The 24,300-nt window shown below is 36.1% G+C and overlaps 1 protein-coding gene across 6 annotated transcripts in view; it reads right to left on the reverse strand.

Moving 5' to 3' along the window:
• Window positions 1-24,300, reverse strand: part of NFAT5 (nuclear factor of activated T cells 5) — a 114,693-nt gene that overhangs the window by 85,850 nt on the left and 4,543 nt on the right. The window contains exon 2 of one of the 6 annotated variants that reach the window (XM_081806415.1): window positions 17,275-17,343. The exons of the other annotated variants lie outside the window; for them this stretch is intronic. The gene's annotated coding sequence lies outside the window, so the exon portion shown is untranslated. The remainder of the gene's footprint in view (window positions 1-17,274; window positions 17,344-24,300) is intronic. 6 annotated transcript variants of the gene reach the window in all.

The following is a 24,300-nucleotide window of genomic DNA, read 5'->3' on the forward strand; positions in this document are numbered from 1 at the left end:
GGGTGGCTCAGTTGGTTGAGTGACTGCCTTCGGCTCAGGTCATGATCCTGGAGTCCCGGGATCGAGTCCCGCATCGGGCTCCCTGCTCGGCGGGGAGTCTGCTTCTCCCTCTGACCCTCCTCCCTCTCGTGCTCTCTGTCTCTCATTCTCTCTGTCTCAAATAAATAAATAAAAAATAAAATCTTTAAAAAAAAAAAAATTCTAAGACTCTGTTGTTTAATTCATTTATTTATATGTAGTAGGAGTATTACAGGCCTACAGTATTCAAAACACAATGGAAACCTAAAACTAGTTTATTCATTTGGGGCACTAAGATAACTAGAAAAAATGTGTTGTTAAACCTGGCCTTTTGGGGCACCCGGGTGGCTCAGTTGGTTAAGCATCTGCCTTCAGCTTAGGTCATGATCCCAGGGTCCTGGGATATAGCCCTGCATCAGGCTCCATGCTCAGGAGGGAGGCTGCTTCTCCCTCTCTCTCTGCAGCTCCCCCTGCTTGCGCTCTTTCTCAAATAAAGAAATAAATAAAATCTCTAAAAATATAAATAAATAAACCTGGCATTTTGGGGCACCTGGGTGGCTCAGTCAGTTAAGCGTGTGCTTTTGGCTCAGGTCATGAATGCAGGGTCCTGGGATCAAGCCCTGAATCAGGATCCTTGCTCAGTTTCTCCCTCCCCCTCTGCCTGCAGCTCTTGCTGCTTGTGCTCTCTCTCTCTGTCAAATAAACAAATAAAATTTTAAAAAACAAACAAAACCTGGCATTTTCATGAATCCTCACAAAAATAAAATTGCCATTAATTTTGAACTTTAAAAAGGATTACATTTCTAAATTACCCAGGCAGGAAAAGGATGTGAATCCATTCCCATATCCATGCCTTTCTGCCCAGCTTCAAAATCCCAAGTATAAACACTACTATATTCCAAAAGTAAATTATTCCATTCAAAAGACTCCATTCAGAGACGAACCTAAATGACTATTCTAAAGAAATCAATAACTGAATAGTATACTCAGATAATCAAAGTCAATTAAGCTTTAGGGTTTATACTAACTCATCATGTACTACATTGAAATACGACACATAGTACTACTGAGGAGATGCTTAATATTTTATAAGTACCTTAGTATATTACAGAAATAGTAAGCACCTAACAAAAGGCTAACCAAAAGGTAATCTATCACAATTTATGAAATTACTGACAACTAAAAGAAAATTTATTTATATCATGTACAGCGTAAAAAAATTAGAAGCATATAATTAAACTCTGAATTGGAAATAGACCTTTTTACTCAACATCAGCTCTACATAACCTCGCTTTCTCAACTTGTATTGGCATGGATTTCCTGGGATTTTTTATAAACATGACCCGGGGATCGTGACCTGAGCCGAAGGCAGATGCTTAACTGACTGAGCCCCCAGGCATCTCAAAAATATCCAATTTTAATAGCAAATTAAAAGAATAAGATAGCATAGCATATGAAATTGTAATAATTTTTTAAAGATAATAATTGGCAGGGCTCCTGAGTGGCTCAGTCCATTAGGTGTCCGACTCTTGATTCTGGCTCAGGTCATGATCTCAGGGTCATGAGATCGAGCCATGCATTTGGCTCCATGCTCAGCGTGGAGCCTGCTTGCAATTCTCTCTCCCTCTCCTCTTGCCCCTCTCCCCCACGAGTACACACACACTCTCTCAAAATAAATAATAAAGATAATACTTGGTGCTGGCAAAGGTTTAGGGAACTTGATAATGCTTAAGGATATAAATTGGTAAAACCTTTTGGAGGCAAGAGATATCAAGATCCTTTCAAATGTGTATATGCTTTTTCCCAATAATTATAGTTCTGTAAATTTAAATTAAAAAATATAGTTAAATATGCAAAGATATATATATGATTGCTCTCTACAGCACTGACTGTAAAAGCAAAAACTAGAAACAGTCTAAATCTCATCAATAGGAGAGGGGTTAAGTAATTGATGGCAATGATGGCATATCCATATCAAGAAATACAATGTGGCCACTAAAAATAGAGATAAAGATCTACTGGGACCATAGAAAATATATTGTAAGTGAAGGAAGCAGGCTATAAGTAGTATAAAACCAAATGAAAATAATCTCACTTACATAAAAAATATGTATGTATAGAAATATAATAGTACTTATCTAGGAGAGATGAGAATTTTTGTGATTTTTACTTTATGTTTTTATATTATTTAAAAAGTTTTGCAATAAAAAATAAAGTACGTTACACTCCATTTATTAACCTAGAGTGGTGTTCAAAATATACTGAGAGATAAAAACAGGTTACAAAATTCATAATATGATCCTATTTTATTTTTTTTTATTTTTTTTTAAAGATTTTATTTATTTATTTGAGAGAGAGAGAATGAGAGACAGAGAGCATGAGAGGGAAGAGGGTCAGAGTGAGAAGCAGACCCCCCGCCGAGCAGGGAGCCCGATGCGGGACTCAATCCAGGGACTCCAGGATCATGACCTGAGCCGAAGGCAGTCGCTTAACCAACTGAGCCACCCAGGCGCCCCCCTATTTTATTTTTTTAAGGATTTATTTATTTGAGACAGAGAGAGAGAGCACAAGTGGGAGGGGCTGAGGGAAAGGGAGAGAGAATGCCAAACAGACTCCAAACTGAGCGCAGAGCCCCATGCAGGATCCTGAGATCACCACCTGAGACTAAACCAAAAGTCTGACTCTCAACCAACTGAGCCACCCAGGTGCCCCTGATCCTATTTTAGAAAAGACAAACATAAAATATCGTATATACACACAGAAAAGACAGATAAGTACAGAATAACATACTGTACATCAAAATGTGAACAGTGTTATCTCTGTGTGGTAGGATTACATATTATTTTTCTTTTCTACTTTATATGTTTTATACTTTTCACAAGAGCCTAACTTTTTTGTAATAAGCATTAAAAAGTATAATTTCATTATAATTTGAAAAAATAAGCTTTCAATTTTTGAAAATTTTCTAATAAAAATATCTTAAACACCCAAAAAGAGTGACTTGTCCTTAAAAATTAACTTTCTGGGGTGCCTGGGTGGCTCAATTGTTAAGCGTCTGCCTTCAGCTCAGGTCATGGTCCTGGGATCAAGCCCCGCATCAGGCTCCCTGCTCCGCAGGAAGCCTGCTTCTCCCTCTGCCACTCCCCCTGCTTGTGTTCCTTCTTTCGCTGTCTCTCTCTGTCAAATAAATAAATAAAATCTTAAAAAAAAAAAAACTTTCCTTCAAATACATATACCTGATTTTTTCTCAATTTGATTTGAATCAAATCAATTTGATTTGAATATCTGTTTTCTCAAAATATCTAGAGCAAATACCTAGATTCACATTCAAATGTTTAAAGATTTTTTTTTTCAAAGATTTTATTTTATTTATTTGAGACAGAGAGAATGAGAGAGAGAGAGAGCACATGAGAGGGGGGAGGGTCAGAGGGAGAAGCAGGCTCCCTGCCGAGGAGGGAACCCGATGTGGGACCCGATCCAAGGACTCCAGGATCATGACCTGAGCCAAAGGCAGTCGCTTAACCAACTGAGCCACCCAGGCACCCCCACATTCAAATGTTTAAAAGCACCAGCATAATGAAAAACATTATTTCATATAAACTTCATAATAACCCTGTTAGATAAAGAGGAAATGAGGATGAAAGGATGAAATGAAATATGACTAGCAAAATGTAAAACTGATATTTAAATGTTTCCAGGGACACCTAGGTGGCTCAGTGTTTAAGCGTCTGCCTTCGACTCAGGTCATGATCCCAGGGTCCTGGGATCGAGTCCCGCATCAGACTCCTTGCTCAGCAGGAAGCCCGCTTCTCCCTCTCCTTCTGCGGCTCCCCCTGCTTGTGCTCTCTCGCTCTCTCTGTCAAATAAACAAATAAAATCTAAAAAAAAAAAAAAAAAGATACAACAGTAAGTAATTTTTCCGTGGTGGCCAGCCTGGAACCAACCATCTTTTAATAAAGCTTTTCCACTTGATCTAATTCACTCAGAATAAGAAAACTAAGCCTTAAAAGCCAGACATCCTAAATAGTACAATTGTTAATAAAGAAGAGACGGCTGGCAGTATTAGTTGCTCTTATACTGGCACAAATTCTTGTTTTCAAACCCAAATAAACCTTGGCACTGTTATTATTCCTATAATCAGATAAATCAAGAAACCACCCAAAAGAAAATGGCCACAAATACAGAATGCCAAAATGACCAAAACTGATGTTTATTCTGCTTTACTTAAAACGTGATGTTTTCTACCCTTTTTTGGCACTAATAATGACCTTATAATAAAGGTACGGTTTTTATCCTTTTCAAAAAAAGACAATGTAGCAAGGGTATTCCAATAATAATAATAAAATAGCAACTTATGTACCTTATGCTAGACACTACTCTAAGCACTTTACTTACATCAGCTCATTTAATTCTTGCAACTCTATGATAAAGCTCTGTTATCAACAGCATTTTACAGATGAGAAAACTGAGGCAGAGAGGTCAATGAACTTGTCCAAGCTGTCACACACCTAGTGAACAATATAACTAAAACCTGAACCCACACAGTCCTGTTCCAAGGCCCACATCTTTAACCACTACACCCACTGCCCTCTCCATGTTATTAATATATTATCATGGGAGAGAATATGATAAACATGTAAGAAAAGTTTTTTCAAATTGCCTTAATGTTTTAAAATTCTATATGGCCAGAGCATAAGAATGTTACTGTTAAACAAGAACACTGGCCCCATGAAGTGAGATAGTAAACATTCCTATAAGTTGGACATTAGATCTTGGAATTGGATCTGCTGTTGTCCCACAATATAACTTCTGTGTGACCCGTTTCAATGGAAAAATTGAGTAAGGCAAAAAGTCTGCAGTTACTTAGGTAAGTTGTTAGAAAACTCACCAATACATTGTATGTTAAAAAAAAAACCCAAAAAACTCACCTTTGAGGCAATGAGAGACTCAATGTCTTTTTACCCTTAGCTCAAAGGTAGCCATAAACATAAAAAATATGTTTAACAAACTGAAAAAACAATTATATGGGACAAACCTTCTTATCCTGTCAGGCTACGGGAGAAAAAAAGGCCAGGAAAAGATATAGAACACAACTTACAAAACATTAAACTGAAAATATGAATTTGTCTAAACCACTTTAGAATTTATTTTCTTCTTATAATTTTCTAACCTGAGACAAAGTAACTGTGAATCACAATTTTCCAAAATTTACAAACTGAAATTCAACTGACTTTTATTTTAATGATACAAAGAAGAGCACTGTCCTGTATTGTGAAATACCTCTCCCTGAAAAATCCTGAACTTTTCCTAACAGTTTTTTAAATAAATGCTCAAACCTGAAATTATTAGGACACCATTTTGTTTCCTTTGTATACCATAGCCTAATTGCCCAAAACAAGATTTGTCAGTTTATTGGTTCATTCAGAATGGTCATGTCTAATCACCTGACACTTAGCACTCATTTAAATCTGTACTGAGAAGATGTACAAAAGCCAAAGAAGGAGCTTTTTAGATACCTAGGGTATCCAAGAATCACCTATGGTGGAAGACAAAATACACAGAGAACACAAAGTAACAAAACAAAGTATCAAGGAAAATAACTTCCTGCTGCTGAGAGAGAGAGAGAGAGAGTTCTCTTTTAATTCCTGGAAATGGAGAATTCAAGAGCCTTACCCCAAGACTCAAAGAAGTGATCTGAATCATCCTGATACAGACTCTGCAACCTGTATTTCTATTCAATCTTAAATACCAAAATTAGGGATATTGCTTTTTACTGTTTATCCCTAGCTATTTTAATTGATAAAAACTTTTTTACTCTCATTTTTTTCAAAGATTTATTTGAGGGATACCTGGGTGGCTCAGTCAGTTAAGCATCTGCCTTCGGTCCAGGTCATGATCCCAGGGTCCTGGGTCGAGCCCCACATCCATCCCAGGGTCCTGGGATGAGCCCCAAATCCAGGTCCCCGCTCAGTGGGAGTCTGCTTCTCTCTCTCCTCCCAACTTGTTCTCTCTCTCTCTGTCTCTCTCCATCAAATAAATAAAATCTTAAAAAACAAAGAACATGAAATCTCATTAAAAATATTTATTTATTTATTTATTTATTTGAGTGTGTGCGTACGTGCGAGAGGGGCAGAGGGAGAGAATCTTCAAGCAGACTCCCTGCTGACTGTGGAGCTCACCACGGGGTTCAATCCCAAGATCCATGAGATCATGACCTGAGCAGAAACCAACAGTCAGATGTTCAACCAACTGAGCCACCTAGGAGCCCCTTTTTTACTCTTATTTTTATTAAATGTTATCCTCTGAATTTCTCAACTGAATTTTGTCTATGTTTAAGGATTTTAGCAATCCAAATGTGGATGTGCCACTAGGACAGATAAGCACATCCACATGTGGATCACTAATACGGTATTTTTCTCCTAGGACACACCATCCAGTCCCTTTATGAAGAGCTATGCTTACTACAATCCATTATCGCTGCAAAATGCAAATAGTCAAGTAGATGAACACAGTCCTACTAAAAAGGAAATAGGAAAAGGAGAGGTCCAACACACTGAGAAGGACCCTCCATATAATGCTCTGGTCCATCTTTGTTCAAGAACTAGGTAGTGGTGAATATTCAAATAGTTCTTAATAGAAGGGCTAGTATTTTTTCTCTACCAATTTCCCTCTAATTTGGCATTTCCAAATGGATGGGTTCTCTTTTCTGGGCAATATTTAGGGTCCAACCTAAAGTGATTTTTCCAAAAGAGTTTACTTATCATAGTTCACTTTTTCTGTTTCATTTTGCTTATATAATAAAGGACGGCTAAATTTCACTTCTAAGTCTTAGACTTGGGATATTCCAAAATACAATTGGCTTCCATGCTGGTTGACAGCAGATGTTTCTGCAAAGGTCTAACAGGTTGAAGAAAGACTTCCTAGTATAAGTGTATAAGAAAACAAAACACATGTAAACTTAAGGGAAAACATACTTTTGGATTTATACACAAACAAGCAAACAAGTATGGTGAGAACACAATTACTCAGTTAACTATCTTTCAGTTCTAGTTTGCCTTCCTATTTTTAGAATTTGACACCATCTCCCTCCTGAAGCTTGCTACCACAAGCAGCCCATTATAATTCTATCAACTGAGTATAGGCAACCAACCCTGATTACAGACTTAATCATAAATTTTCTTCAGAGTAAGTTTGTTTTTATAATTAGAGGGAAATATTAAGCTTCTAGGTCAGTCACGGTATCCATCAAATTTTTACTGGTAAAAGAACCAATCATTTTACAAAAATTATTATGCATTACCAAAGGACCTAATCTACACCTAAAACATTATTTTTTCATAAAATCTACTTATGCACTTACTAATACATGTTTATCAGTAAACACAAACACTGGTCAAGATTAATTTACTAAACTGATTGATGTTCATATTCTCTTATTTATTCTCAAATTAAAACCTGAACTACAGCAGTAATCTAAGAAAACATTTTAAAATAGAAAGCATTTTCATAGTTAAGGACAAATAATAAATCAAATTAAAGAAAAGGAAATTAAGTACTTCAATTTTCACACAAAATAAATACTAAACTACTCAACAATGCCTCTTACCCAGGCCTCTGATAAATACAATTATACCTATATTTATTTATTTATTTATTTTTTTAAAGATTTTATTTATGTATTTGACAGAGAGAGACAGCGAGAGAGGGAACACAAGCAGGGGGAGTGGGAGAGGGAGAAGCAGGCTTCCCTCTGAGCAGGGAGCCCAATGCGGGGCTCGATCCCAGGATCCTGCGATCATGACCTGAGCCGAAGTCAGTCGCTTAATGACTGAGCCACCCAGGCGCCCCACAATTATACCTATATTTAATCTAGCAGCTATCTAGGGTCCTCATTAACCTCTACTAATGTCTAATTAATAGTACAAATACAAAGAGAATACCTTTTTGAGACTTAGTAGGGTTTATAGTTTCCATAGCTACAGAAGTGTGTCTCACTTCACTAATGCAGCTTTTCTTCTTCCTGGCTCTCTGCCACAACTCTGTGACATTTATTGGAAAACTGCAATCCATTTGCTACTATTAAATATAAACATTTGCTTTCCAGAAATCAACAAAATGAATCAACCATGCATATTAATAGTAAAAAAATTTTTTCGATCTAAATGATTGTGTCTACTTCATGAACTTTTCACAGTCATCTGTAGTCTAGACTGGCTCATCAAAATTCTGTTTTTGATCATTTAAGATATAGCACAATCAGTGATGTCTAGGTCATCCCATTCACATTTTAAGCTAAAGATTTTGGGTCCCATATAGAAAGCAAGAGAAATCCACATTTTACGAAAACAGGAGGAAACCATAAATGATTTAAACAACTAAAATATACTCTGTTAAATGGGAAAAAGTCTTTTTTCCATGTGCCACCACACAATTACTTCTGTCTCAGTAGCTTCACCAAAAAAGTTAGTATATCTCAGACTCTTAAAATTACTTTTTTCTACTTTTTTAACATATATATTTTTGTGGTAAAATATATAACATAAAATTTACCACTGTTTAAAAAAAGATTTATTTATTTATTTTAGAGACAGAGAAACAGAGACAGAGAGCCCATGCAAGTGTGAGCAGGTGGGAGGGCAAGAAGGAAAGGGAGAGGGAGAGAAGCAGACTCTCCACTGAGCATGGAGCCCAATGTGGGGCGTGATCCCATAACTGAGATCATAACCTGAGCACAATCAAAAGTTGGACGTTTAACTGACTGAGCCACCCAGACGCCCCTTACCACTGCATTTTTTAAGTGTAAAATTAAATGCTATTAAGTTCACTCACAATACTGTGCAACCATCACCACTACCCATTTCCAGAACTTTTTCATCATCACAAATATAAACTCTGTACCCATTAAACAATAACTCACCATTGTCCTCTCACCATAGTCCTTAGTGACCACTATTCTATTTTCTGTCTCTATTCTAGATACTTCATGAAATCATAAAATATTTGTCCTTTTGTATCTGGCTTATTTCACTTAACACGTTTTCAAAATTCATCCACGCTGTAAGATGTACCAAAATTTCATTCCTTTTTAAGGGTGAATAATATTCCATTATCTGTACAATACCACACTTTATCCATTCATCTGTTGATGGACACTTTAGTATATTCACAAAGTTGTGCAACCATCATCACAATCAATTTTATAACATTTTTAGCACCCTTCCAAAAGAAACCCCAAATCCTTTAACTATCATCCCCTATCCTCAATTCCCACCCCTAGGAACCACTAATCTACCTTCTAACCTATAGATCTGGCTATTCTGTACATTTTCTATAAATGGAATCATACAATATGTGGTGTTTTGTGATTAGCTTCTTTCACTTAACGTGTTTTCAAGATTCATCCATGTCGCAGCATGTATCAGTAATGTATTCCTTTTTATGCCAAATATTATTCCATTAAATGGATATACGTTTTGTTTATCCATCCATTGATCAGTTGATGGACATCTGGGTTGCTTCCACATTTTGGCTATTTAGAATAATGCTGCTATGGACATTTGTGTACAAGTTTTTGTGTGTACAGATGTTTTCATTTCTGTTGGGTATACATCTAGAAGTAAGATGCTGGATTATATGATAACTCTACATTTAATTTTTTGAGGAATTACCAGATTATTCTCTAAAGTGGCTGCAGCATTTTACATTTCCACAAGCAGTATATGAGGTGATTTGTCCACATCCTTGCCACATCTGTTATTATCTGTCTTTTTGATTATAGCTATCCTAGTGGATATAAAGTAGTATCTCATTGTGGTTTAAATTTGCATTTCCCGGGCGCCTGGGTGGCTCAGTAGGTTAAGCGACTGCCTTCGGCTCAGGTCGTGATCCTGGAGTCCCGGGATCGAGTCCCGCATCGGGCTCCCTGCTCGGCAGGGAGTCTGCTTCTCCCTCTGACCCTCTTCCCTCTCATGCTCTCTGTCTCTCATTCTCTCTGTCTCTCATTCTCTCTCTCAAATAAATAAATAAAATCTTTAAAAAAAAAATAAATAAATTTGCATTTCCCTAATAACTAATGATGCTGAAAATCTTTTCATGTGTTTATTGGTATAGTATATATTTTTATTGTATCAGTGCTTTTATATTAAAACATTTATATATTTAGCAATATTTATGGAAAAGACAAAGTCAATATGTTCTTAAATATAACTTAAACAAATGTTTAATAGCACAAACAGTATTCTATTAAATATAGAGGAATAATTGTTCCAATTGATAAAATGGAAGTAGACTCTCTTCATATTATGTTTGTTTATAGCCAATCACCTAAGTGTTCCTCTCATTTAAAGAACACATTTTTATTTAGATAGAATAAATTCCTGTGCTCAAAATATCAATCAGGTACAGGCATTATGGAACAGTACAATGGTTCTTCAAAAAATTAGAATAGAAATACCATGTGATCCAGAAATTTCATTTCTGGGTATTTATCCAAAGAAAATGAAATCACTACCTTGAAAAGATACCTGCACCCCCACATTCACTGAAACAATACAATACAATAGTCAAGACTGGAAACAACTTAAGCGTCCATCTATGGATGAGTGGCTAAAGGAAATGTCACACACACACACACACACACACACACACACACACATGCAAACAGGAATATTATTCAGCCATAAAAAAGAAGGAAATCCTGCCATATGTGACAACGTGAATGGAATTTGAGAACATTATACCAAGTGAAATAAGACAGAGAAAGACAAATACTGTATGATCTCACTTATACATGTTATCTAAAATAAAAGAAAATAATATAAAACAAAAACCCTGAACTCAGAGAACTACAGAAAACAGACTGATGGTTGCCAGAAGTGGCAGGTGGTGGGTGGAATAGGTAAAGGTAGTCAATGGTACAAAATTCCAGTTTATAAGATAAATAATTTCTAGGGATATGAGGTACAGCATAGTGACTATAGTTACCAGTACTGCATTGTACATATGAAAGTTACACTAAGAGAGTAAGGTTAAAAGTTCTCATCACAAGAAAAGAACTTGTAACTGTGGAGACAGATGTTAAATAAACTTATTGTCATAATCATTCTCAATATACACATATATCAAATCATTATGCTATACACCTAAAACTAATACAATGTTATAGGTCAATTATATCTCAATTAAAAAAAAAAAGAATATCATAGGAGTGAAATAGCCAAAAAACCCAAACAAACAAAAGTCTTCTGGATTTAAGAATCTCATAATGTAAAGATTAATACCTAGCAGAAAAAAAAATGTTTAAAAAGTATCCTTAACTCTTAACACAATTATTCCAAAATAGTAGTATTATACCAACGAAATCAATAATACAAGTACAGTAGTCCCAAATTAGTGTTTTAGATGCTATACCACTCCTAGGACCCAGCAGAAATTAAAGGCAAAAAAAATTCCTAAGCAGTATTTCTGCACATGAAAGATATACACATAATATTTTTAAAAATCTGCCTATAAATAATATTGCTAAGTCTTACTTCTCCTTCACTTATATTTAAAGTGAAGTTTGGGGGGCGCCTGGGTGGCTCAGTCGTTAAGCGTCTGCCTTCGGCTCAGGTCACGATCCCAGGGTCCTGGGATCAAGCCCCGCATCGGGCTCCCTGCTCCACGGGAAGCCTGTTCTCCCTCTCCTTCTGCCCCTGCTTGTGTTCCCTCTCTCACTGTGTCTCTGTCAAATAAATAAAATCTTTAAAAAAAAAATAATAAAGTGAAGTTTGCTCCTAGAACATGACAATTAAAAATTACAAGATTAATTTAATAGTTGCTGAGGACCAGGGTTTGACAGAATTGATTTCACACATGCCCATATACATACCCCATTTCACTCTACTAAAATCCCAGGAAAACTGAGGCACCTGGGTGGTTCAGTCGGTTGAGTGCCCGACTCTTGGTTTCAGCTCAGGTCATGATCTCATGGTTGTGGGATGGAGCCCCACGTTGGGCTTCGTCCTCAGTGCAGTCTGCTTCACATTCCTTCTCCCTCTCCCTACTCCTCTGCCCCTCCCCACTCACACGTTCTCTCTCTCTAAAATAAATAAATAAAATCTTTTTAAAAAAAAATCCCAGGAAATCCATGCCAATACGAGTTGAGAAAGCTAGGCTATGTAGAGCTGATACTGAATAAAAAGGTCTACTTCCAATTCTACAAAATCACCTCACTTTAACTGGTTATTCTGTTCTGTGCAGCACAGAATTTTAAAATAAAATAACCCTCCCAAACATACAAGAAAAAGTACTGTTGGGGAAAATTACATTTTCTGATAAAGACACCAGACATTTTCTATGCCATAAAATTAAGATCATATCTCTAGCTTTCTCCATTATCCATGATTGTCATCCTATTATCTATTAATGTAACTAACCATTCTAGATTCTATTTTTTTCAGTTGTAATATGTAAAAGGTCCCCTAAAAAAACTTTTACTCACTATATATATTACATAGTCATACATTTTGCCCAACCCTGTTCCATTCAAGTGTCAAGAGAGCTTTCTTATTCGAGTATTCTAGGTTTAGAGAACAAATTTACCTCCATTTTCATCTTTATTATCAAAGTTTTTGTCTTTACAGATTAAATAGCTCCAATTCTATAAAGGCCTAGTTTTCCATATGCTGTAATTTTAATGCAATTGCTATTCCAATTAAAGCTTTCTACATGGTTGCATATAACTAGAACACAATCCTCTCAGGTTTCTAGTATCATTCCTTCCTTCTTTCTGGATATGGTACTCATTCATTCAATATTTATCAAGTATCTTTCAGATTATAAAGCACTTGTGTCAGATGCTATGAGAATTCAAGGTATAGTTGTTGCCCTTGAGAAAATTACCACCCAGTATAACTTTTTAAACAAAACTGGACTTTACTATATGTTGTTTATGGTTTACTACAGCTTTAATTCTATGGCTGACTAATATTTTACAGTCAATTATTTTATCATGGTTTGGGTTTCTTTTTCTGAATAGATATAGAATCTAGTACTTCAATACTAAAGCTCTCCTAAGTTTTAAGAGACCATTCCTCAAATCATTTCCATAATTTTACTAACACTTAAAAACATGGTTTAAAAAAATAAAATACTTAAAAATAAATGTTTAAAAAGATGTGTAAAACTTATACCGTGAAAACTACAAAACACTGTTGAAAGAAATTACAGTGAGATCTAAATAAAAGGAAAGATATCCCATGTTTATTGACAGGTAGGTTTAATATTATTAAGATGGCAATATTCCACAAACAGTTCTCCTCAAAATAGATTCAATGCAATCCCTATTAAAATCACAGCTCACTTTTTACAGAAGTTGAGAAGCTAATCTTAAAATTCAAATGGGGGGGCACCTGGGTGGCTCAGTCAGTTAAGCGCCTGCCTTCAGCTCAGGTCGTGATCTCCAGGTCCTGGGATTTAGCCCCACTTCCGGTTCCCTGCTCAGTGGGAAGTCTGCTTTTCCCTGTCCCTCTGCCCTTCCTCCCTGCTCCTGTTCCCTCTCTCTCAAATAAATATATTTCTAAAAATTAAAATGGAGGGGCGCCTGGGTGGCTCAGATGGTTGAGCGTCTGCCTTCAGCTTGGGTCATGGTCTCCAGGTCCTGGGATCAAGCTCCACATCGGGCTCCCGGCTGGCTCAGCGGGGAGTCTGCTTCTCCCTCTCCCCCTGCTTGTGTGCTCTCTGTCTCTCTCTCAAATGAATAAATAAAATCTTTTAAAAAATTAAAATGGAAATTCAAGGGACTTTGAATAGCCAAAACAATCTTGTAAAAGAAGAACAAAATTGGAAGACTCATCCTTCTCAATTTCAAAATTTATTTCAAAGTTACACTAATCAAGACAGTATGGTACTGACATAAGGACAGACAGAAAGATGAACGGAAAAGAACTGAGACTCCAGAAACAAATTAAGTCAAAATGGATCAAAGATCAAACTGTAAGAACCAAAACTATAACATTCTCAGAAGAAAACATAGGTGTAAATCTTTGTAACCCTAAGCTAGGCAAAAGTTCCTTAAATATGACACAAACCAAGAGTAACAACAACAAAAACAGATAAAAGTAGACTTAAAAAAAATTTAAAATGTCTGTGCATCGAAAGACACTATCAAGAAAGTGAAGGGATGCCTGGGTGGCTCAGTCATTTAAGTGTCTGCCTTCCGCTGAGGTCATGATCTCGGGGTCCTGGGATTGAGCCCCGCGCAGGACTCCCTGCTCAGTGGGGAGTCTGCTTCTCCCTCTCCCTCTGCCCCTCCCCCACCCATGCTTGCCCTCTCTTTCTAATAAAAAAAAAAAATCTTAAAAAAAAAGTGAAGGGCGCCTGGGTGGCTCAGTTGGTTAAGCGACTGCCTTCGGCTCAGGTCATGATCCTGGAGTCCCGGGATCGAGTCCCACATCGGGCTCCTTGCTCGGCGGGGAGTCTGCTTCTCCCTCTGCCCTTCCCCCCTCTCATGCTCTCTCTCTCTAATAAATAAATAAATAAATCTTAAAAAAAAAAGTGAAAAGACAACCCACAGAATGGGAGAAAATTTATGCAAATCACTTGTCTGATAAAGGACTTGTATACATAATATATAAAGAACTCCTACAACTCAACAATAAGAAAACAAGTAATTCAATTTAAAAACGGGCAAAGCCTTGAGTGGACATTTTTCCAAGGAAGACATACTAATGGCCAATAAACACATGAAAAGATGCTCAATAGTATTAGTCATGAGAGAACTATAAATCAAAACCACAAGAGACTTCATACCCACTCAGACATCTATAATCAAAAAGAGAAAATAACAAGTGTTCACAAGGATATGGAGAAATCAGAACCCTCATACACTGCTGCTGAAAATATAAAATGATGCAGCCACTGTGGAAAGCAGTTTGGCAATTCCTCAAAAAGTTAAAAATAGAGTTACTGTATGACCCAGCAATTCCACTCTTGGGTATATACCCAAAAGAAAAAAAAATCTGCACACATAAAAACTTATACACAAATGTTCATAGCAACATTGTTCATAATAGCTAAAATAACCCAAATGTCCATGAACTGATGAATGGATGAAGAGTCAAAAATATTCTTCCATAAAAAGGAATGAATTACTGATACATGCTATAAAATGGATGAACCTTGAAAACAATGCTAAGTGACACAAAGAAGTCACAAAAGACCACAGATGATTCCTTTTATATGAAATGTCTAGAATAGACAAATCCAGAGACAAAAAGCAGAAGAGGGCTGCCAGGGGATGGAAGAGGGGGAACTGAGGAGTGAATGCTAATGAATAAAGTGTTTCTTTTGGGGGGAATGAAAATGTTCCAGAATTATATACTAGTGCTAGTTGTACAACATTTTGAATGCACTAAAGCCACTGAATTAATACATTTTAAAATGGTTAAAATGACAAACTTTATGTTATATTATCTCAACTTAAAAAAAAAAAAGATAATCAGGAGCCAGGTCTTTAAGAATTTTACATCTTTATTAAAGGATTTTAAAGCAAGCAATATGATTAGATTTGTATTTTACGAAGATAAATCCTGTACCACATTGTGCTATGAATGCCTACACCTTAGTATGTAATTTTAGCAACATCTGATTTGGGTGTTCAGAAGCTTATGCTAATAAACTCCTGGTTCCTTGCTACATTTTGGGTAAATATGTTTGTCAAGTAATTTATTTCCAGATATGAATTTTTATTTTATTTGTTTAACAAATATTTATATAGTGCTTACTGTGTGCCAAATACAAGTGCTTTAGAAATATTAACTCGGGGCGCCTGGGTGGCTCAGTCGTTAAGCGTCTGCCTTCGGCTCAGGTCATGATCCCAGGGTCATGGGATCAAGCCCCACATCGGGCTCCCTGCTCAGCGGGAAGCCTGCTTCTCCCTCTCCCACTCCTCCTGCTTGTGTTTCCTCTCTCGCTGTCTATCTGTCAGATAAATAAATAAAATCTTAAAAAAAAAAAAAAGAAATATTAACTCATCTAATCTTCATAAGAAATCTGAGTCTATTATCCCCATTTTATAGAAGAACTGAGTCAACAGAAAGGTTAAGTAACTTGCCTAAAATGACACAGCTATTAAGTAATGCATGCTTCTGAAATTGGGTTTTTATTCACAAGCCTGATAAATATGTGGGAACTCTGATTTTTCTAATCATTATCTTTACCATTTTCTTTAGGATTTTAGTTATTTGTCAGAAAGAGCACAAGCAGGGGGAGTGGCAGGCAGGCAGAGGGATAAGCAGGCTCCCCACTGAGCAAGGAGCCCAAGGCAGGACTCAATCCCGGGACCCTGGAATCATGACTTGAGCTGAAGGCAGCCAATTAACCAACTGAGCCACCGAGATGTCCCTATCTTTACTATTTTTAATTCCCAAGAGAAGCACTTCTTCAAATTCAACTTCCAACTCTTCTGTTCATCTGTTCTCAATTAAGTATGCACTGAATTTTTTTCTGTGTAGAATTTTTAGTATTGATTCTATCCATTCTTATGAAGTTCACTGAAAAACATTTTCAGGAAAGTTATTTTTTAGTTTTTACTTACTATATTTTACACTATAAATGTGCCATTTGTATTTACTGTAATATAGCAGTACGTTAGCTAACTAGTGACATTCTGTTTGTTCTTCAACTACTTCACTACCAGTTTAAAAACAAAAAAAGCAACAATGAGCTTATTAAAGGAATTAAGTAGTCATTTTATCCAAAGCATCTGTTATTCAGGTAAAAATAAAGTAAGAAAATGAAATGTTCTTCAAAAGTAATTATAGGGGCGCCTGGGTGGCTTAGTCAGTTGAGTGTCTGCCTTCGGCTCAGGTCATGATCCCAGGGTCCTGGGATTGAGCCCCGCACTGGGCTCCCTGCTCTGTGGGGAGCCTGCTTCTCCTTCTCTCTCTGCCCCTCCCCCTGCTTGTGCTTACTCTCTCTTGCTCTTTCTCAAATAAATAAAATCTTTAATAATAATATTAGAAAATTCAAGCCATGTTTATATTTTGCACTCATTCACTCTACTTTAGCCTAATATTCTAGAGAATATGGTTTAACAATAAAAATTAAAAAGGATATAGAAAAAGTCAGAGTTCACAATACAATTTTATAAAAATTTACTCAAGTAGAATTTTAATTTATAATTTCTAAAGTCCTTATAACTGCCTATTACTTCGGTGCTTATAAATTGAATATTTAACTTGTGAACATTAACTTATTATTATTAATTCACTTTACCGTAATATTTTTTCAAGTAAAATCTTCATTTCAGACTGAAACCCCAACAAGCAAGTTGCTACTTAAAAACTGGAAAAAAAGAGTACAAAATCTTTAAGACTTCTAATTACAACTTTATTGTGAAGAATAGCTACTTGTTAGCTTAAACCTATGTTTGGATGCTTCATCGCTATTATACACTTTTTTTTTTTTTAAGATTTTATTTATTTATTTGACAGAGAGAGAGACAGCGAGAGAGGAAACACAAGCAGGGCGAGCGGGAGAGGGAGAAGCAGGCTTCCCACTGAGCAAGGAGCCTGATTTGGGACTCGATCCCAGGAGCCTGGGATCATGACCCGAGCCGAAGGCAGATGCTTAACCGACTGAGCCACCCAGGTGCTCCACTATTACACACTTTTAAACACAAGGCATTTTAGTGACTTACCTAAACAATTATAATGAAAACTTTAATTCAAACAAATACTTAAATTTGTGTAATCAGGCCCCCATCAACAAACATTTAATTGTTCCATTCTGTTGCTAACAAAAGTATTTTAATGTCCAAGGTCCAAACTAGCAGTATGGTATATAGTAAAAATGATTACTGGACAAACTTGAATTTTATTCAGCATTAGTACTTACCATAGAGTTAAGCATAGGATAGTACTCACTTTATATGTGACAGAAAGCTCATATTCTGTTTTGACCTTTACACTTAATATACAGTACTACATACCTCCTATGTACTCTTCAACTATATAATCCTCTCAAGACCTACACTACAAAGAAATTTTAAAGTTCTAAACTTCAATTTATAATTATCTAGTATAGTTGCAAACTATATGCTTTGGTATAAGGTGCACAAAGTATTTTCCTATTAGCAAATAAAAGTTAAAAGTCAACCATATTAATTTCATTTTCTAATCTAGATTGAATTATGAAACCCTTTAAAACAGTTATCATTGTTTATTTACATACAATCTCTTCTACTGAGCTATAAACTATATGTGGCCAGGATCCATGTGCAAATTCATTTTGAGTGAATGAATAAATATAAATATTATGAGTAAGTAACCTAAACCTGCACATAAACATGAAAAGTCATCCCTCGAAAACTACACTTGGCTACATTATAGAATATAGGAATGTATAACAGAATAAAAAAATCTCATTACTTTTAGGTCCTTTAGAAAACCAATTTTCCATTTTAGAACATCATGGTGGTTGAACAAACAAAAGTTAAAGAGAAAAGAGTATACATTGTATAAATCCATTTATATGAAATTCTAAAAAAGACAAAACTAATCTATTTTAAGGAAAAACAGGCAAGTAGTTGCCTGAAGGGCTACAGTGGACAGAATTGACTACAAAAGAGCAAAAGGTAGTCTATCTAACAGGGTGACTGAAATGTTCTGTACCTTATCTATGGTGATTACACAAATGTATACACTTGTTAAAAATTCACGGAACACCCCAAATTGGTAAACCTCTGTACCTCTCTATATAGACTGTTTGTTATTTAAAAAAGGGGGGAGCGCACCTGGGTGGCTCAGTCGGTTAAGCCTCTGCCTTTGGCTCAGGTCATGATCCCGGGGTCCTGGAATCAAGCCCCGCATTGGGCTCCTTGCTCAGCAGGAGTCTGCTTCTCCCTCTCCCTGTCTGCTGCTCTGCCTACTTGTGCACACATGCTTGCTCTCCCTCTCTCTCTGTCAAATAAATAAAATCCTTAAAAATAAAAATAAAAATAAGAAGGGAAAGAGAGAAAGGATACAAGAAGCAACAACAAAACCAACAAGCAAAATGCAGAAAGTACCATGAGAAAATGGAGACATGAGTAGAACAAGATTTTTAAAAAAGGCATAGTGCAAAGAACCAAAGCAAATTAATAGGGCCCTATGCAAAGTATCACTACTCATACAGACATTTTATAGTTTGGTCCTCTAACACTGTATCAGTTGTTCTTCCTCTTAACTCTTAGGTAAGCAAAACCGCTATTAATGTTTCTACTGAAGAAAAGGAATGCTTACACGATTTTCCACAGGGTCTCAAACCCAAACTAGAATTAAAATCCGTATCTTCTAATGCCTAACACAGAATTTTCAGGAAGTTCATTAACAATGACCCACCATAGCAAGAATAGAACTAACTCCTGAAGCTCTATTAGTACTATTTTTTCTGTTGCTCATCTCCTTTCAAATTTAGTTAGGCTCTGAAACACATCAGCAGAAATAAGGTGCAACGATTCCATGCTTCCATAAAACTAGTGCCAAAGAAATCATGAGTCCCATGGCATCCTCCATTTCTCAAGTCATCCTCCTTAGGTGATGGTCTGCTTACCCTTCCCCTACTCTTCAATTCCGAGTACCATCATCTGTCAAAACAGAGGTGGTTCAATCTTAAAGACACTCACCAAAGCAAGGCAATGATTTGCTAATTTTGAGTGTTAAAATATTCCCCCAAAAGATCATCATCATATTCTTTACTGATTTTTATGTGCGGCTTATACAGTTTCTCTCTTACTTTATGGAAGCTGTTTAGCTGAAGAATCCTACACAAAGCTCTCTTTTTACACCATCTGAACAGTGGTGTAATTTTAGTAGGGCCTAAAGTGTAAATAACAATTATGAAATGTTTATACTAAAGGGAGTCAGGATAAGCTCAATAATCTGTGGTAAAATACTGAAGTTTCAAATTCCAGCCTCCTTGATTAGCTATGTGACTTTGGGAAAATTAGTGAATCCCTCTATACCACAGTTTGCTCATTTATGAAATACGGATCCTGACACTATCTCAGAGGATTTTTCTGAAGACTAACGTGAAAAATATCTGTATAATTCTGGCACACATAAATTGCTCAAAAAAATGTTTTTAATTACTAGCATTGAATTTATTATTCCTTTTTTACCAACACTGTTTCTTTTATTATGTTCTACAAATGTTATTTTAAGTAGATGTCTTAAAACTAAAACTAAAAAGAAAAGACACTAAACTAAAACTAAATTTATAAAGATAAGAGTAATCAACAACTTAGGTCACTCTTAGAAACTTTTCTGTTGTCTCACCTTCAAAAAAAGATACCAAAAAAAAAAACAACCAATACCAAATTTACTAAAAGACTAACTGTAACATTTCTGGATGGGAAAAAAGTGAAAACATTTATGGCTGGCCAGCAGTAATTATCATCACCTATTTGTCAAGTAAATATTAAAAAGAAAAGAAAAAATTTTATTTTTCAGTAGTTATTAAGAATAAGTAACTGAAAATGTCCACATAGCTTATCTTTCATTTCAAATCATCAAAAATATAGATCCTTTATCACAACACCAGGTTTTATTTATATTTGGAAGCTAAAATCATTATCTGTAGTTAATCTATAAAGAAAATTTCTACCTTTTCACTCAAGTACAGGTTTATAATTAGTGTATTATATATTTTGGTAGTTTTTTTAACCTTGATTTTTATTAAGACAACAGCAAATGACACATGAATCTCTTTTATGTAACTTGAAAACGTTTGCAACAAGACAATAAAATAAGTTAATAAGCAACATTTCTATTGAAGAATGTCTTATACCTTAGAGCTAACAGGACTATCTTCTCTCACTACACAATCAGGCCCAAATGATGTCTCAGATTAATTTGATCTTTTATTTTTTTTCTAATTACCTATTATTCTTTATGGACAATATAATCTTTTTTTTTTTTTTAAAGATTTTCTTTATTTATTTGACAGAGACACAGTGAGAGAGGGAACACAAGCAGGGGGAGGGGGAGAGGGAGAAGCAGGCTTCCCGTGGAGCAGGGAGCCCGATGTGGGGCTCGATCCCAGGATCCTGGGATCATGACCTGAGCTGAAGGCAGACGCCCAACGACTGAGCCACCCAGGCGCCCCTAATCTTTTTTTTTTTTTTTTTTAAGATTTTATTTATCTGAGAGAGAAGAGGGAGAGCGAGCACGAGCAGGGGGAGGGGCAGAGGGAGAAGCAGACTCCCCGCTGAGCAGGGAGCCCACCACCACAAGGCTCGATCCCAAGATTTTGACCTAAGCAGAAGATAGACGCCTACCTGACTGAGCCACCCACCCAACTGAGCCACCCAGGCGCTCCATGAACAATATAATGACAACTTTTTCTAATATAAAGTGGCTATTTTTAATATATAATATTAATTACAATAAGAAATGTTTTTCTATACTATCACTTCCAAGTTTTAGGGGACACCTGGAATAATTACAGTAGTCAAGAGTGAGTTAAGAGCACGCCAAGAACCATCTGATTAAATATGAATTTCTATCCTCTTACTGTAATAGGCAACAGAATTCTAGTACTGAATGGAAATAACAAAAACAGAGTTTAGAAAGAAACAAAAACAAATGGTAGGAAATCAGAGAAATGGATCCTAGAACCAAGAAGTGAGGATGAACTAGGTAGGTGTGACTTCTTTTTTTTTTAAGATTTTATTTATTTATTTGAGACAGAGAGAATGAGAGGGAGGAGGGTCAGAGGGAGAAGCAGACTCCCTGCCGAGCAGGGAGCCCGATGCGGGACTCGATCCAGGGACTCCAGGATCATGACCTGAGCCGAAGGCAGTCGCTTAACCGACTGAGCCACCCAGGCGCCCCAGGTGTGACTTTTATAATGTTTGAACTTCATTTCCATAATTATTTCCATAATGACATTTTTAGTTTACTAGATAAGGATCTATAGATATTAATAGATACTAAACAAAAGAATCCAACAGATTATTTTTACTATCAAATATTTTCAAAAAATTCTTTCCATTAAGATACCTTCATACATTTCGTCATTTAAGAGTTAATGGCTTGGGGCGCCTGGGTGGCTCAGTTGGTTAAGCGACTGCCTTCAGCTCTGGTCATGATCCTGGAGTCCTGGGATCGAGTCCTGCATCGGGCTCCCTGCTCGGCAGGGAGTCTGCTTCTCCCTCTGGCCCTCCCCCTCTCATGTGCTCGCTCTCTCTCTCAAATAAATAAATAAAATCTTAAAAAAAAAAAAAAAGAGTTAATGGCTTAACTACCTTACTAACATCAGCTTTAGGAAGAGAAATAAATCAGGCTCAATGGCAATTCAGAAATATTCCATAAAGTCAGTAAAACACTGTTACTATTTTTAGGATTTTCATTTGGTGAACTATGAAGTATAATTATACATAGTACCATATCAAACAGTTTGACAGTGGTAAGAAAAAAAGTAGTTTATTGTCCCTAACTCATTATACTATTTCATATTTTCCTTAAAAATCTTCCAGTTTCAAATATTTAATATTAAGCCTGCCTCACATTGGTATTTAGCTCTTATTTAACCAGTTATTTAATTTAATCCATCATTTAACCTAACTCCTGCTTTTTAAAAAACATTTTAAAGTTTTAATCCATTGTTTTTATAATTCTATTTTTTCCAATTTGTTATTTTTCCTGTTTTATCTGATTTTCTACCATCTTATCTTACATCTCTATATTTCCAGAATGACCTCTTACTCGTATTCATTTACTTTTAATTTTTATCTCAGTTTTTTATATGGCAAATAATATATGCCAAAATCAATATTTTTCAATACAGAAAGTGTAAGAAATGACAACTTTTTCTCTATAGTTCAACTTTTTCTCTAGGCACTCCAAAGATTGCTAAGCCTTCAAATTTGAACACACTAACTGTAAACCATTTTATTTTTTTCAATATATATAAACTATCTTCTTTAGAGAAGGCAGGGAAAATGCAAAAATAGAATCAAAAAGTAAAATCTTATAGGGCGCCTGGGTGGCTCAGTTGGTGAAGTGACTGCCTTCAGCTCAGGTCATGATCTCAGGGTCCTGGGATCGAGCCCCGCATCGGGCTCCCTACTCCACGGGAAGCCTGCTTCTCCCTTTCTCACTCTCCCTGCTTGTGTTCCCTCTCTCGCTGTCTCTCTCTGTCAAATAAATAAATAAAATCTTTAAAAAAAAAAAAAAAAAGTAAAATCTTATAGTATATACATTTGTACAGGACTTTTTCTATGCGAAGTTTTTTTGTTTTTTTTTTAAGATTTTATTTATTTGACAGAGAGAGACAGTGAGAGAGGGAACACAAGCAGGGGGAGCGGGAGCAGGAGAGGGAGAAGCAGGCCTCCCGCAGAGCAGGAAGGACCAGATTGATATGTAGGATAAAAGCAAACTTAACTGAATGGATCTCTTTTTAAAGCTCAATAGCACTCAACTGCAAGTTTTCCAACCTTGTTTTCCTAAAGAGAGAACTTAAATTTGGAAAAAAATATTCTACCAAAAATTTAACAAATTATATATGATAGTAATTATATTCCCCTTACTCTGGGTTGAGTTTAATATTAAAAGGAAATCTAGACTACTGACAAAAAGTATGCATACATATTACTAGAAAATACTTATTATATAACACAGGGAGTCAGTACAGTATAATAATAGCTACGAGCACAGTCTACAGTGAGGCTACCTGTGTTGAAATCTTGGCTACAACTTATCTGCTGTATGACTATGGGTAAGTTGCTGAACCTCCCCATGCCTTAGCACCCTTATCTGTAAAATGGGATAATAATAACCATCTCAAAGGGTTGTTAAGAGAATTCAGTGAGTTCATATTTATAAAGGTCTTGGCACACAGTAAATGCCATGTAAGTGGTTACTGTTTAGAATTTTTAATATAGCTAACATTTATTGAGCACTTACTATGTGCTAGGTTAAATGCTTTGGACATGAATTTGCCTCAATCTTCACAGCAGCCCATGATGAAGATACTATGATTGTCCCCATTTAAAGATGAGAAAATTGAAGCACAAAAAGATTAAATGACTAAGACAAGGTCAAGCACAAATGTTGAAACAAGGATTTGAACCCAAGTCTGACGCATTACCTACAATTTTAACATGGATTACAAGGTACACACACTAGACATTAGAAGCAGTAGCCTCCAGCTGTACTTTATCTTAAAAAGAGGGCAGAGAGAGGACAGACTTTACTGAAATAAATCAGAATATGTATTTTCTGGAATAAAGTAGGGTATTTTAAAAATTAATAAAGATCA

This window comes from Leptonychotes weddellii, chromosome 16 (genome assembly GCF_054177405.1).
Source record: "Leptonychotes weddellii isolate Sample4059 chromosome 16, ASM5417740v2, whole genome shotgun sequence".
Classification (NCBI taxonomy): domain Eukaryota; kingdom Metazoa; phylum Chordata; class Mammalia; order Carnivora; family Phocidae; genus Leptonychotes; species Leptonychotes weddellii.